We start from the raw sequence: 14489 nt of genomic DNA on the forward strand, positions 1-14489 counted from the left end.
TGCAGCATATAGAACTTTCTGTTTATCATGTCAATGTTTAATTTTTAGGGCAGTTAAACTGCAAAAATCCAGCAGTTTAAAAGACAAACCTTTTCTATTAAGCCCCAGAGTCATTGACTTTCCAAGTTAAGTCAGGCAGCTTAATGTATTCTGTGAAGGTCAGGTAATAGGAAGCAGTCAGATAGATAGAGGTGTATAAGTACTTGACCTATTCACCCTTTCTGAACATGAACTGGGACTAAGGGTTATTCACTTAAAGTTAATGATATATAAAATGGCACATATTGTAGGAATAATCCATTTTTAAAACCTACCTGAGATAATATATTTAGTTAATATATTTTTACGAACACCTTTCTAAGTATTTAGGCAAATAGGTTAACATTGTTGTTAAACCTTTTGCACTTCTCTGTTAGGTTGGACTTTAATTAACGAAAGGTGCTGACTGAGTCTCAAAAGTCGCTGTTATTTATCCCACACTGAATAATGCATAATCCTAGTTGAAATGCCCCCATGATCTCTTAGGATTTGCCACTTTACATAACTATATATATATATATAATCAACATGCTAAATCTGACTCTAAGTGTTTACAGAAAGTTTAGCTGCAAACAGAACGTTAAAAGTTGACCTTACATCTGAATTTCTTATGTTGTGTAAAGATTTAGAGGACGATTTGTCCAGAAATTTAGGTAAGAAGCCAAGTAATTTCTTGAATAACTGTGCATGGGCATCCCACCTTCTCTTCCGCCAGCACATAAATAGTTTCCCAAATGCATCAACCTTCTCCCACTTAACCGTCAGGGTCAAAAGGCAGATACACCCTGGGATGGTTTCTAGTCTATCAAAAGCAACACAGAGGCATACTATTAAACCATGCACACACACACCTACAGTATAAGCAATTTAGAGATGCTAATTGAGCTAACATTCATATTTTTGGACAAAGCTGGAGTACTTGGGGAGAAAAACCATGCATCCACATTCAAACTACACGCTGAAAGATCCTGGACCATGCATCATGCTGCAAGGCAAAAATGCCACAAACAGTGACACAGTGTAGCAAGTTTCCGTATAAATTCTGCACATATTTCTTTCTTCTAAGGCTTACTCTTCTTTGTGATAAACTTGTAAAACAGTTTGGTTCTCAGGCATTTTCAAAGTATACAGTGGGAGCGGTGGTGCAATCCTGAATGAATAAAACTGAAGCTCGTTGGATACATAAACACTAGAAGCAGCCATGCACAGCAAAAGGAAATCACCATGTAACAAAGACTGGTATGTGGAAGAACCAATGAATAAGATGAATCCCCTAGATTTTGAAATAGAAAGAATATCATGTACTGTACATTTAAAATATAAGGTAGAAGTTCTTAAAAGAAAATCAAGAGAGTACTTAAGGGAAAAAAAATACTAGTATTATCTTTATTCAAAAAGAAAAATATTTCTATTTTTTGAGGAAAAAATGTGTATATCATAGTGGTGAAATGTTTTTTTTTTTTTTTACAAAAATCAGTTACACTAGAGCGAGATCTTTACAATGTAAGGAACTTTATAAAGATACAAGAATAATCATTATTGGCTAGAGTGAGTCGTCAAAAACAAGGATTTTTACTGAGTTTTCAAGTAGTTACAGTGTACAGAGTGCAAGTATAAATCTGGAAACCTCAGGGAAAATAAAAGGAGGGATACGAGTACTAGACTACAATAGAGTGCTTTATCTGGATGGATAAAGACATTATAATCAATTAGATAATTATTAAAATCTAATTGTTATTTATCATAATTTTTTTATCCAATTTGGATTGTGTGATTCCATAATTGTATGATTCTTTCAGCAGCAAATTAATCAGCTTTCAATTTTGAATATGTTTTTAATCGGTAGTCCGGCTATGTATTACTCAACATGCAAGCCTTCTGCATGAAGGGGTAGACAAATACCTAATATTGTATAATGGGTTATGGACGTAATGTTTACAGATGGTATCTGCAGTTTGGATCACTCAGGTTGAAGGCATAGAATTGTGAGAAGCAAAATAGAGTTGAGCAACAACAGAAACAAATAAATGATAGTGGTCACATTAGTAACAACACATGAAACAAGGTTCTGCACTGATAAAACAATAAGGAATTTTCTTTAAGAGAGGATCTCTCATGGAACAACTGTCCAGTTACATTTCACATGATTGTGTTGAGATGACTTTGCACTGAACTGGCTTGAGGCACTTAATAATTATTTTGTTCAAAGGTATTGGTGTGTTTAGAAAAAAATGTATAAAATATAGCACTGGAAGGGAACATTTTCATATACCAATACTGAGGTTGGGCACTGATTCACACCTTCTGGTTTGTGGTACAGTATATGAGGAAATATCTTTTTTTATGAACTCTAAATATTGACACTGCATAGAGGGATAATTCTTTGAAGGTTTAGGGAATAGTAAAGTGTGCCTCAAAGTTTCTTAAGGAACAAAATAAAACCTGTAATGTGCTCAAGTTTGAATGACGCAACATTGAAATTTGAATCAGATACTAAGCTTTGAATTTTCAAATAAAAGATAAGATTTGTTAAGTGTTTCTTTAAAGGAAACCATCTATAGTAAATTTGTTTTTTTATGAGCAAAAATCAAGTATTGTTTTAATTATAATATATATTGTAAAAGTCTAAAACATCACATCAAAATGAAAGGGTTCTCATAGATTAAAACTAGTTCTTTATAAATATGTAGGATGTGTTGCACCCAATGTGAGATGCCATGTTTTATCTCCAGTTTTGATCAGAGTAGCCAAAAGGGGACAAACTAGTCAGCGTTATGTGTTTTACCTTTATATGAAAAAAAGTCTTGTGAATGATGGAGGAGTTTAAAACGATAAACAACCGTAGATCATTATTATCTAAGGATCCATATTAGTTGTCCAGTGAGAGGTAAGGAAAAAAAAAAGGAGTAATTTGGGGACAAAAGGAGTACTTTGGTGAAGCCCAGCGTTTAGCATGTAAAGACAATTTAAGAGGTAGCAGGCCTTTAAAACTGATTAAGTTTGCAGCCTTTCTGATACAGTAATTCAATATGACAGGGAATTTTATTTTGGCATGATGAAATGTGGTCCAGCAACTAGTCTGTACCCCTGGCCGAGATGGCTAGTTTGCTTATTATTATTCACTGGAGGAGCTCTAGTGCAATAGTTATCACATGCTGTTTTTTTTCTCACAAAGGTCATACAAGCAGGTGACTGTAAACAACGAAACAAAGGAACATTTCTCTGGAAGCAGGGCTTAAAAAAGCTTACAAAGAGTAAAATATAATTCCACGGCTTCTGCAGTAGAGCTCACACACTGCTTTTGTAATTCATTTAGTGCACCTCTAGATGGGGGTAAATGGTACATACTGTCCCTTTAAGATATTTGGACCACAATTTGATCCCTGTTAAAAATCCTATGGTTTTGAATAAAAATTGTTGACTTTAGAGTTTAAACTACAGCAGGCCTAGCTATTAACTAGATAATTTTATCTCAAACAATATTTTTGATTTAAAACCTTTATCTATTTTGATTTAAAAAAAAAAAAAGAGTAAAATTCCATTGTTTCTATTGGTATTAGGATAATCCTAAATAATAGCTTGATCATTTAAGGAGTTCTTTTTAAAACCCCATTTTTTGTTAGAAAATTTTCTCTGTCAAACACTTTACTATCTTTCTTCGTTTTCTTGCGTAAATTGTTAAAAGGTATTTTTTAAAAATGCACAGCAAAAATATACTGTTAAACATTTAATATCTTCTTGGCTTCCGAGCAAAATGTATTTGCAAAATGTGTTAAAAACCGAACCCTTAATACCACTCCTTTCACACAAGCTTTTAATAACGATGGTAAAAAAATATTGTTGTATTATTTATGCTAAAATACAGAAGTACCAACTTTTCTTTGTCAGAAATTTGTCAGCGTTTGTTGAGGAAGTTCTTTGTGTATGTTACTGCATAGAATTGCTTAGATGTTTTCTCGTCTAACTAATAACCATACTACCTTTTGTATACATAAGAGGCAATCTCTTATTTACCATTAACCGTAAGGGATGGTACTGTTCACACAGATTGTTTGAATTAATTATTTCTATTTCAGAGTCGCTTACACTGAATAAGAGGGTCACACTTCTCTCCTTGTTTTATTTACTGGGTAATAGTTAGACCTTTTCTAATAACATACATTCTATTTCCTGCCCATGCTTAGAGGTACCCCATGCAACTGAAGTGTGTGATATTTCCTCAAGGGATTATATGAATATTGCTTGACTTGTATATGACATAAGCTGTTTTTTTACTTAGAGAATTAAACAAATGAGAGCTGTCACTTTCATTATTCTGCAAGACTCAAAGAGCTCTGATGATGCTATAGGGGCGTGTAAATCACCCATATAGGAAATCTTGCTCTGTGACGGGCATTCACAGAACTGTTATCTATCATTCAGAGCTACTCCACCAGAACCCATCAGGCATATGTAACCTTCTCTGGATATCCTGCACAGCAGAAACCCATTTCAAAAGGGCAGATGTTGCAAGAAGGTCAAATCATGCACACCATGCAGCTATAGTGTTGCAGCACAAACACAGCACTGTAAAACAAGCATTGACCACAACAGCTATTTAGAAGGTATGACATCTTAATAGGTGAGATATCAGAACTAAATTTCTAAATTGAGTTTGGTTAAATCTTTCACATGTTTGCAGTTTCTTATTAGCAATACATTTATTATTCATAAAAGGACTTTTTAAACCCTAAAATACCTAGCTTATTAGTTAGTTATAATAAAAGTGAAAACTTCGCAAAAGATTATTTGTTTTTTTCCTGCACCTAGAGTAATTTATAAAATTGTTTTTTAAATGTCCTCTCCTTCAGGAGTCAGACTATTTGAAGCAGAAATTCCTTTTGCCAGGTTAAAGGTAATTATCTTAATCTGCTAAGTAACAAGGTTAAGATGAAAGATTGGGAAGATGCAGGGTAGCATATTAAGAGGTAATTACCTTTTTAGATACCGGTAATAATAATAGTACTGTTACTCTTTATTTTAAATCTGAGAGTTTAGCATTTTATGTTTTTAAGTTCTAAGTTACCGTATTATGAAGCATTGAGCTTTTAGATTCATTTGAGAAGGAGAAAGATATGAAGAGGGAGAGATGTGCATTTAATCTCTTCATCCTGTAGCCCCTGGTCTTTTTGTTAATTTCTAAAATGTCATATTGGAAAATCTTCATAGATTTAGGCAGTATAATTTTTAGAACGGTCATTTGTTGTTGCCATTCTTGGTAATCTCTCTCAAAAGCTTTCATGTTGTTTTATCGGTATCGGAATTATATCGTATTGACCAAATCTAAGAAATATATTTTGAGACAAGTTTTGGCCATATCTTCCAGCCCCTCTCTTTTTATTTTAGTTTAATTTAATGTTTGTAGTCTAGTTAGAGATTTCTTAGACTGAAGTATTTCAACTTGAAGTATTTTCATAATAATTTATTGTATTTTGGAAAGAAGTTTCTGTACTCGCTGTTTGAGAATGCCCGTTTTTCAATTTAAATCATCTATTTTCTGTACCACCACACCTTTATTAGCAGATATTATAAATCAATAACTGAGAGATGATGAGAGCTTATTTTCTGACAAGCAGGTGTCCTGAGTTAGTAATTGTGACAAAAATTTTGAACTTTAATAATTGTCACTGGCACCAATAGTTCTTCATAGCTGAACCATATCTATTGTTTTAAAACAATAGGTAGTTAGAATTTATCACCTATTGATTATATTTAAGACTGAAATGTAGCAAAGTCTGAATTCTATAAACTACCCCATAAAACAACTTTCTTTTTTTCCCCAAAATTAGAAAATGTATGAATACTCTTAATGTTTGCAGCTTACTCAGGTTGAAACCAGTCAAAACATTTTTTTCTGAAAACATTTAATGTGAAATTTTAGGTTAAGATTACGACATATTTGGAAAAGTGGTAAAATGAACGTGGTTGTTTGTGTGTATGAGGATCATTTGTTGTAATAAACTGGCACATTATTACATATTTACTTGCATTATTTTTCACTTTAATTATTTTTATTTTCCACATATATTGACTGGGAACATTTATGTATAAATCAGATATTGTAAGGAAATGTTTATGTATAAATATTTGTCCCTCAATAATAAATAGCAGTTTCAAAAAGTTGATCACTTTTAACTCTATCCAATCTGATATGTGTATTTATTTGCTATAGAAGTGTACAAACATTTAGAATTTTTTTTAGTTTTTCTGTTTGACAGTCCAATATCTTTAGTTTAAGTTCAGCTAAAAGTATTGCATGTAGTGTTTCTCTACTATGCGCAGTTTGTAACCTATGTTGATAAATTAATAAAGCTAAACTTTTGAAAAAATTATTTTCAAAAATAATCCAAGTTTTTTTCTTAGTTCTCTATTCTTAGAACATAATTATATGTTCTACCAGAATGTCTATATTTAAACTTTTTACTACAGTTGAGCTGTAGCAAAAATTTTCAAGTCTCCGACATGAAACTGTAAAGAACAAAAGATTACTTTTCCATAATTCTAGTTTTGTTTGTGCCTTTTCAACTGAAAACTGTTTTCCAGATCCCTCCACCCCAAATATATTCCAAGCAGTGTAAAGCCAGATAAATTAGAAACCCTTTTTTATATCAGATTTGATACTTAAAGTATAAAGCAAGTGCTTATTTCCCATTATTATGCTTTATTTCCAGTGTCTGGTGCAGTTGGAGGTCAGAGCGTGGCCTGTGATGTTCTGCTGCCGCAGCATTGGGAGACACATCCATTTTTTATTCTGGCCCGTGGCAAGAGCTGAGCTATAGATAGAACTTTATTTGTGTTCCCTTGAAAACAGCACAAATCTTGAAATATGCAAGTGGAGGTCAGACAAGAAAAGTATCTGACTGGAGATGTAACATTACATTATATTTTCCAGTGGGTAGGATTGACAAGACATAAGATGGTAGAAGTTCAGATCTTGCATACCAAACAGAAAGGCTGGCAGGATGGACAAGGTATTGTCTACTCTTGTTATTTTCAAGGTTTTTATGGGACTTTGTTGTTTTTGTTTTGTGTTGAACTGTCAAAGGAAAAACAAAAACATATTTGAATTTCTCTCGATTCTTGAAGTGAGACTGTAAATGTTTTCTGAACTGAGTGAATTCGCCCTACAGCAGACAATTTCTTACAATGCCTGGCAAACATATTAGTACAGTTTGAACTCACAGTTTTGTCACTTTATAAAACCCTCTCCCTTTTTTATTGTTTTATGCAATTACCAAAGTCAAAATATGACATACAGTAATTATGAATTATAGGGAAAATTACCAATGGCTTTTAAGTTTTATATCATAAACTATAAGACATTTTATGAAAGGAATCTTCAGTTATCCCGAAAAACAAACAATACAAAAAAAAAATAAAATCCAGCCAACTGACCTTCAGAAGTCAACTGAATAAACAAAGCTGTTCTATTTGTCACCCAGATATGGAAAACTATGGCGCCAATGCAAGCACTCCAAAACATGGTCATCCATATTATCTAGCAGGCTGTGCAAGGGTAGGTCAACCATGTATGTAGGGGACGACAACCTTGACGTAGATTACGGGTCAGATAAGACTAAAACTGAAATATTTGGTCTGCATGGACAATGCAATCTGTGGAGAAAAACAAATGTTACGGCCAGAACACAAAATCCACACCTATTAATTTGGCAGTGACTGCTTCATGCTTAGTAAAAGTTGATTTCAAATATGAAGTTTAACACAGGCCAACTTTTGAAGCCTGTAGAATTCTTTGAGATAAAAATTGAGGAAAGGATTCCCCAAATCTACAACTCAGTGTTTAGTTCTTTTACTTGTTAAAATGGCCCAGTCATAAATGAGACCTACGTTCCTTGGCGAGACTTAAAAATTGGTGTTAGCAAATTATCTTTATCCAATTTAAATGAGAATTTGCTTTTTTGCTTAGATTTGCATGGAATCTCTGCAGATTTGCAAAGCTGGTACTGACATTCTATAACTGCAGTGAAAGGTGGTCTAACAAATAAAAAAAAAAAAACGAAACAACAAAAAAACGTTGCATTGTTTTTTATCTAAAAAAAAAAGATAAAAATACACTGTTGTTTGTAGTGTAATAAGATTTCTGAAATGTCAATGTTTGAATACTTTTGTAAAGTCATCCTAAGGTTAAAATAATTGTTGTCTGCTTTCTCTTCATAAATGTTAAGAGTTTCAATTGAGGTTTTAAAATAGTATAAAAACGACTTTCTTTACTGCCTCTTTTATTTTTTTGTTTATTACTCTGCCTCTATGTATTATTTATGTTCCCTTCTGCACATGTCTGAGTCTTTATCTTTTAATGTTTCAGCTCTCATTTATCCTCTTGCACAGGATCATTTCTCTGTGTCACGCTTTTTTCCTTTGTTTCCTTCTGACCTCTCATGTTTCTATCTCATTTTCAGAAGTGAAGCCTTGAAAGCTTTTTTTCAGACATTCACAAAGGATTGCTCCGATTCAAACAATGACAAATTTAATAAATCAAAGAGAAAAATCTGAGCTGGAGGGGAAGAAAAAAAAACAAAAAAACATTGATCTGTTTTTAAATCCTTTGCTCCCTACACCATGCTGGATTAAAAAAAAGAAATGGTTTATGAGTGTGGTTAAAATAAAACAGTAAAGGTTGATGAGAGAAAGTGAGAAAATAATAGAATATACAAATATAGGAAAATACTGCACAGGAATTTTATTTCTTAAGCTATCTTTTTTCTCTCTCTCTGAGAAGTAAAGTAAAGCAGTATGAGGTCTGAGCTTTAGAAATACCCACATGATTTTCTGAGGCTACAGATGTACTTTGAAACACAAATATTTGCTGTCATCTGACGCCTTATAAGTAGAGAACATCTACAATTCTCCCATTTGGTAGAACAGATGTGCACCAAATGGCATAGGATGGAAAAGTAGATGATTTTATTTAATGTTATGCATGGCTTAATACTGACAAGTATACAGTACTTGTCAGTCATTTTGAATCTTGACCAAAGGGCTTTGAAAAGCATGTAGTTTGCAAAAACTTCTTAAATTATTCAAACTATCATTACTGAACTGATAATAATGGTTTTGGTATAGTTACAATTTGTCTTGAAAGGTACCTTTGAAGGTATAGACATTATGTTGCCATTTCATCCTGTAGGGTTGAAATATACATTTATAGAATAACTGAAATAGCTTGTACAGAATAAGATGCAACTCTAAAGCATTTAACCCTTTTTTCAACAAAACAGAAAAAAGTCAAAGGCTTAAATCAATACTCTGTTTTTAAATTGCCATCTGTTCAGCTTAAAGTGATGTATATGGTGAAATGGATTTTTGAGACTGCTACTACACTATCATTGTTGTGTTCAAATTCATAGCACTGTAATTCATCTTTCAAGCTGCCATGCAAGCTGAATCACCGGCTGCCTCTGGGCATGGGGCATAGATGAAGCATCTGAAAATGTTACCTTATGTTTCACTGACTTTTGGGCAGATAGGAGATATCCTCTTGAGCTTAAGAGAAATAAGGGTCAAACGTTGTGTGGACGGGTAATCATGGTCAAGGGCTTCCGTTTCTGGCAGGCAGGAATTCCCAAAGGCTGCATCAGCGGTTTCGAGGAATCTGGCCTTGTTTTGTTCATCTGGCATCTCAGTAGTCCTTCACTGTAGGTCTATTTTTTGCTGATGGAATTTCTTCTGCCTTCCTGGTGTTGAGTATCATTTTCTGTAAATGTACAACCATCATTGTATCAGATTTTATCACATAATGTACAAATGTCTTACCAGAAGCCACTGCTTCTGCAAATGACTGGTTAGCCCTTGCTATTAGAGAATAGTTTTTTTGAAGCTACGATTTTCTGTTCAGAGGCAGCCAGATTCTATCTAAGCTATAACTAGAGGAGAAGTCAGTTCATCACGCAGCCAAGACGCCCATCCCTCCACCTATTTACTATAGCTCCTTAATCCTTTTCAGGGTCATGGGAGTGTTGTTACCTTCAGCCAATGGGGAGAGGCAAACTAGATCATGGACAGGTCACCAGTCTATCAAAGACAGCACACCAAACAGACACTATGCTCACATATATAAAATAATAGCAGGTGAAGTGATAGCCGATTAAATTAGTATGGCCATTTTTGGAGTTTTGGTAGAAGTACCTGTAGAAAAGCTATGCATGCACCTGAAAATGAGTTAATGGTAGCCTCCAAGCTCCTCTGTTGTTTTCAATACTACTTTACAACAAACATTAACAAAGCATAGAACCCAGCTCTGAAAGATGTATTTAGTCTCCTGTTAAAGGTGCAGCAGTTGTGCAGTAGCTAAACCTGCACTCCAGGGGTACAGAGGGGCAAGGTGTGAATGCTAGATAATAATAAGGATACCATAAGCACGATATTTCTAAGTAGTTCTGCTTGTTCAACCTATGTAAGTGTGATAAATAATAACTGTAATAGACTTACGTTTTACTGTAAGAGGGTTATTTTTTCAATCTTGATAAATACACACACATTGCAGATCACAATGAAAACACAGAAGTAGGGACATTTGTTTTCTTTGGTAAAAATTATAACAGAAGTATAAGACTTAGATTGTATTTGTCATTTTGTTTACACAAGTGTAAAACAAAAAGATATTTTGTTTGGAACAGCTCTCTGGACAATTTCATCTTTTTTAAAAGTGCAGCCTTGAAAAAGTGGTAACTAAAAAAAGAGGTAAACTAAAGTAAAAGTATGACTTTGCAATTCAAAGAAATAATAATAGTGAGATCAAAAGGACTAGATTGAAAGTCCATTTGTTGAAGACATCTGTGAATATGAGGAAAACGATGTTAGTGAATGTGGTGAAGATAAGAAGATTTTAGAGTAAATGAGAAAGATGACAATGCCTAGAAAAGAGCTGGAGGAGAACAGGAAGGCATAGAGTCAGAGAATCCAGCTATGTATTTATTCTTGGTAGAAGTTTGAGAAAAGATATTAGATCTGGTTCTCTTTGTGAGATGTTTTGCTATCATCACAAACATTGTAGCCTTAAGCTCTCCTAAACATAATGGCCAAAATCAATCCTTTATGTTCATTTAAGCACTATTCTGTGGAAAACTAGTTTTTCTTGACTAGCCTAGACCTTAAAGTTAGAGGTGTTTTCCTCCCTTAATATTCATTGACAGATTCTGCACAAAGTGCAATTAGTCTACTTGTTTTGTGGTGGGGGAAACAAAACTGGTTTGCATGTGACAGATTTTTTAAGTCACAAACAATTAATGTTCAAGTAATGCTAGTGAATAAATACAAATATTTCTTGTTGTTTTCATTAAGATATTTGAAATTTACAGAGCTTCATGTTTTTTTCACTACCATTTGTTTTGAAATATACTGTATTAGGTCAAATTTGTAAAATAATTCAAGAAGCTCATTTTTTGTTAGGAATTGGGAGTTCAGAAAAATATTTCAAAGTTAAGTATAGATTAAATCTATTGTAGAAATGCTAACATCCCATGCTTTTTTGCTGGCACTTTAGGTTGTAATAGTTTTTTTACTAAAAATATACAACAATTAGCACTCAAGCTTCTGTATACTTATAATATTAATTAATTGACCGTTAATTTATTTAAACTAGCCCAAAAAGACAAAAAAAAGCAGTACAATCCCATTAAGGTAAGCAGGAAGTTTAATGACAATTTTTTGTTTCTTTTTGTTATCAAGAAATAATATTAAACTTGATATTATTTGGAGAACTCATGTTAAAGTGAGGGTTGATTTGGTTTATAGTGTATCAGCTAATATATGATCTATTTGTTAAGTGGCAGTAGTTGCCAGTGAATGTCTTGTTACTGAAAAACCTTACCATGTTTGCCTGAGCTGGAAAGCCTCTCCTGTCACCGTAGTGCACCCTTAATAGGAACACCGAATACATGTCTGTCAAGAAACAAATGGCAGTGTATTTTACTTTTCCAGATCTGTGTGACTGCATTTTATACCAATTAGATCCCAAGGGGATTCTGCAGAATCAGAGTTGCAGACAGGAGACAGAGGGAGAAGCAGACGGATCGTAGTATGTCTACTGTGGAAGTTCCAGCAAAATCCTTATTCCCTGTTTGGACACTTTTACATATTTACTACATCAGAAAGCAAACACCTTTTTGACACAGTTATATTCGCTGTTTAAATGACATAGTTCCCTTATTTCAGCATCAATTGTTTTTGGTTTGCTATAAAGAGTCAGAGAGAAATCACTTAAAATGAAATCATAGAAAAGTGTAACATAAAATGCAAAACTACGGTGGTAGGGGAGGTCAAATGAATAAACCAAAATAAAAGTGAGTAGGCAACACCCAATTCTGCAAAGCCAGTAAACAAGAAAAATACTGCAGCTAAAAAAATGCTGAAAACAGAATAGTATTATCTGCTCACAGTGGGCATCATGAGACCACCTGGAGTAAGTTGACTGAGGCAGCAAGCTGTTGACATACCCTGCTCATAAGACAGTGTTTACACACACAAGCCACGGATAACAGAGTAAAGGTAGATAAGAGAGATGAAAAAAAGAAATTAAAGACAGCAGAGCTTCATCTGACATTGAACTAGAGATGAAAAGCTTTTTTTCCCTCTTTGGTTGGGGGGGGGGGTTGATATTTGTTTTTCCTTCAGGAGGAAAGTACTTAGTACTATAAAGAGTGTACTAGGAAAATATATACAGCATTTGGGAAAATATGCTGTGAAAAATCCCCATTTTGTGTGTGGTTTTGATGGCTAAAGACAAGTTTATTTATTTATTTATATGTTAAGATTGAAAATGCATGTGTGATGTGGAAATAGAAAATTTTTGTGAATCATTGTGAGCACCTGGAGAGAAGAATTGCATTTCTTTAGAGCAGACCCAGGTGTTATGTGTAGAGGATAAGGACCCTGAATTCAGCCAGAACAAACGCGTGATGTTTTAGGACAGTTTATTAAAGGGTAAGCAGCAGCTGTTCACCGGGTTATCATCAGCGTCTCTTGCAGAAACCTCTTCTCACAGCCTGGGGTCTGGTGGGAACAGTCAGCACTGGCTCCAGCTAGTGGATAGGCATGCTAACGATTGGTTCTAGCTGGTACCTGGTGGTCAGGGGACATACAAGGGATCAGAACTGTGAAGACAATGACTGGCAATAGGTCCAGGGGGATTTACAGACTCTGTAGTCAGAGATGAGGTACAGGGTCAGAGCTGGGTAATCCGAGGTGCAAAGACAATCCGAAGGTAAATCCAGGGCCGAGTCAGGGCACAGATCCAAGTCCAGTAACAGGCAGGCTTACAGATCAGACAGGTTAGGCGGGCTCAGGTATCAAGAGAGAGAACGGGTCAGGCAAACAGGCAGGCAGGAAGTCAGGAGTAGAACGCTTGAATAAATCTCACTAATGACTCAAAATAATCTGGCACTGATGTCTGGTCTGAAGGCTGGATGTATACTGATAGATGCAGGTGGATCCGATGAGTGGTAACGAGAACAGGGCGGAGCTGAGCAAGTGTATCTTATTAGGAATCAGACAAGCATCAGTGCCAAAATCATTATCACCAGGAAACTGTGAATCATTTATTCACGCAAGTTATTTTTTTCTCCTTTATATTTATTTTTTCATGGTCTCTACACAGAAATGGCTATGTGTTATGTGATCATGGGCCTTCACTGTTTTCCAGTATCTGTGGTCAAGCATCTTTTGGGAAGAGCGGGTAAAGATAAGTAGCCTAAAGCTGTTTAGGGCCTAATTATTACTTCTAAATACAGTGGCGTAGAACTTCATCTTTCTTTTACTGTGACTCTCAAACTGCTTGTAACACATTTCAATAGACAAGAAATTAACCGCTTTGCACCCCTTCACATTTACCCAACAATCATTGTAGATCACCCACAACAAGTCCACTTACTGCATGTTCAATTTAGCAGGATTTATTAATTGAAGATTAGGCCCTTAGATTACCATCACAAGAACCTAGAAAAGTTATGTTAAGGAAAAATGTTACTGCTGGAAGCTTTTGAATATCTTTCCTTTGCAGATTCCACCAAGAGATATAACTGCTTTCATTGTTTTCATTGGCTTTTAATGCCTTTGAATCTGTTTTATATGCATTTCCTTGAAGTCAGTGATAATATAAAAAAATCCTTAAGTTTGTCTGCTTCTTTCTGCTTTCCCAAATGTTTTATTTGGCTCTTGTCTTCAAGTAGGTTTTATGTCATGTGATGAGCTCAAGGTTTTGCTGGTATTCACAATGGCATATTCTTCCTCTTTTTTTATTCCGTAAAATAGCTTAAATGGCTTCTTTATTGAGGTAGCACAAAGAATCTACTCCTTAAATACATGCCCATCATACAAATCAACAGTGCTAGAAGCAGAAGCTCCATTGCATTATCTGTCCTAGCATCAAACACTGTTGATCTTTAAATAATTTT

The 14489-nt window shown here is 34.5% G+C and overlaps 1 protein-coding gene across 1 annotated transcript in view; it reads left to right on the forward strand.

Moving 5' to 3' along the window:
• The window catches only part of astn2 (astrotactin 2), a 398940-nt gene that overhangs the window by 120067 nt on the left and 264384 nt on the right, over positions 1-14489 (forward strand). The gene's annotated exons all lie outside the window — the stretch shown is intronic.

Source organism: Cyprinodon variegatus, unplaced genomic scaffold (assembly GCF_000732505.1).
Source record: "Cyprinodon variegatus isolate N-32 unplaced genomic scaffold, C_variegatus-1.0 Scaffold23, whole genome shotgun sequence".
NCBI lineage: Eukaryota > Metazoa > Chordata > Actinopteri > Cyprinodontiformes > Cyprinodontidae > Cyprinodon > Cyprinodon variegatus.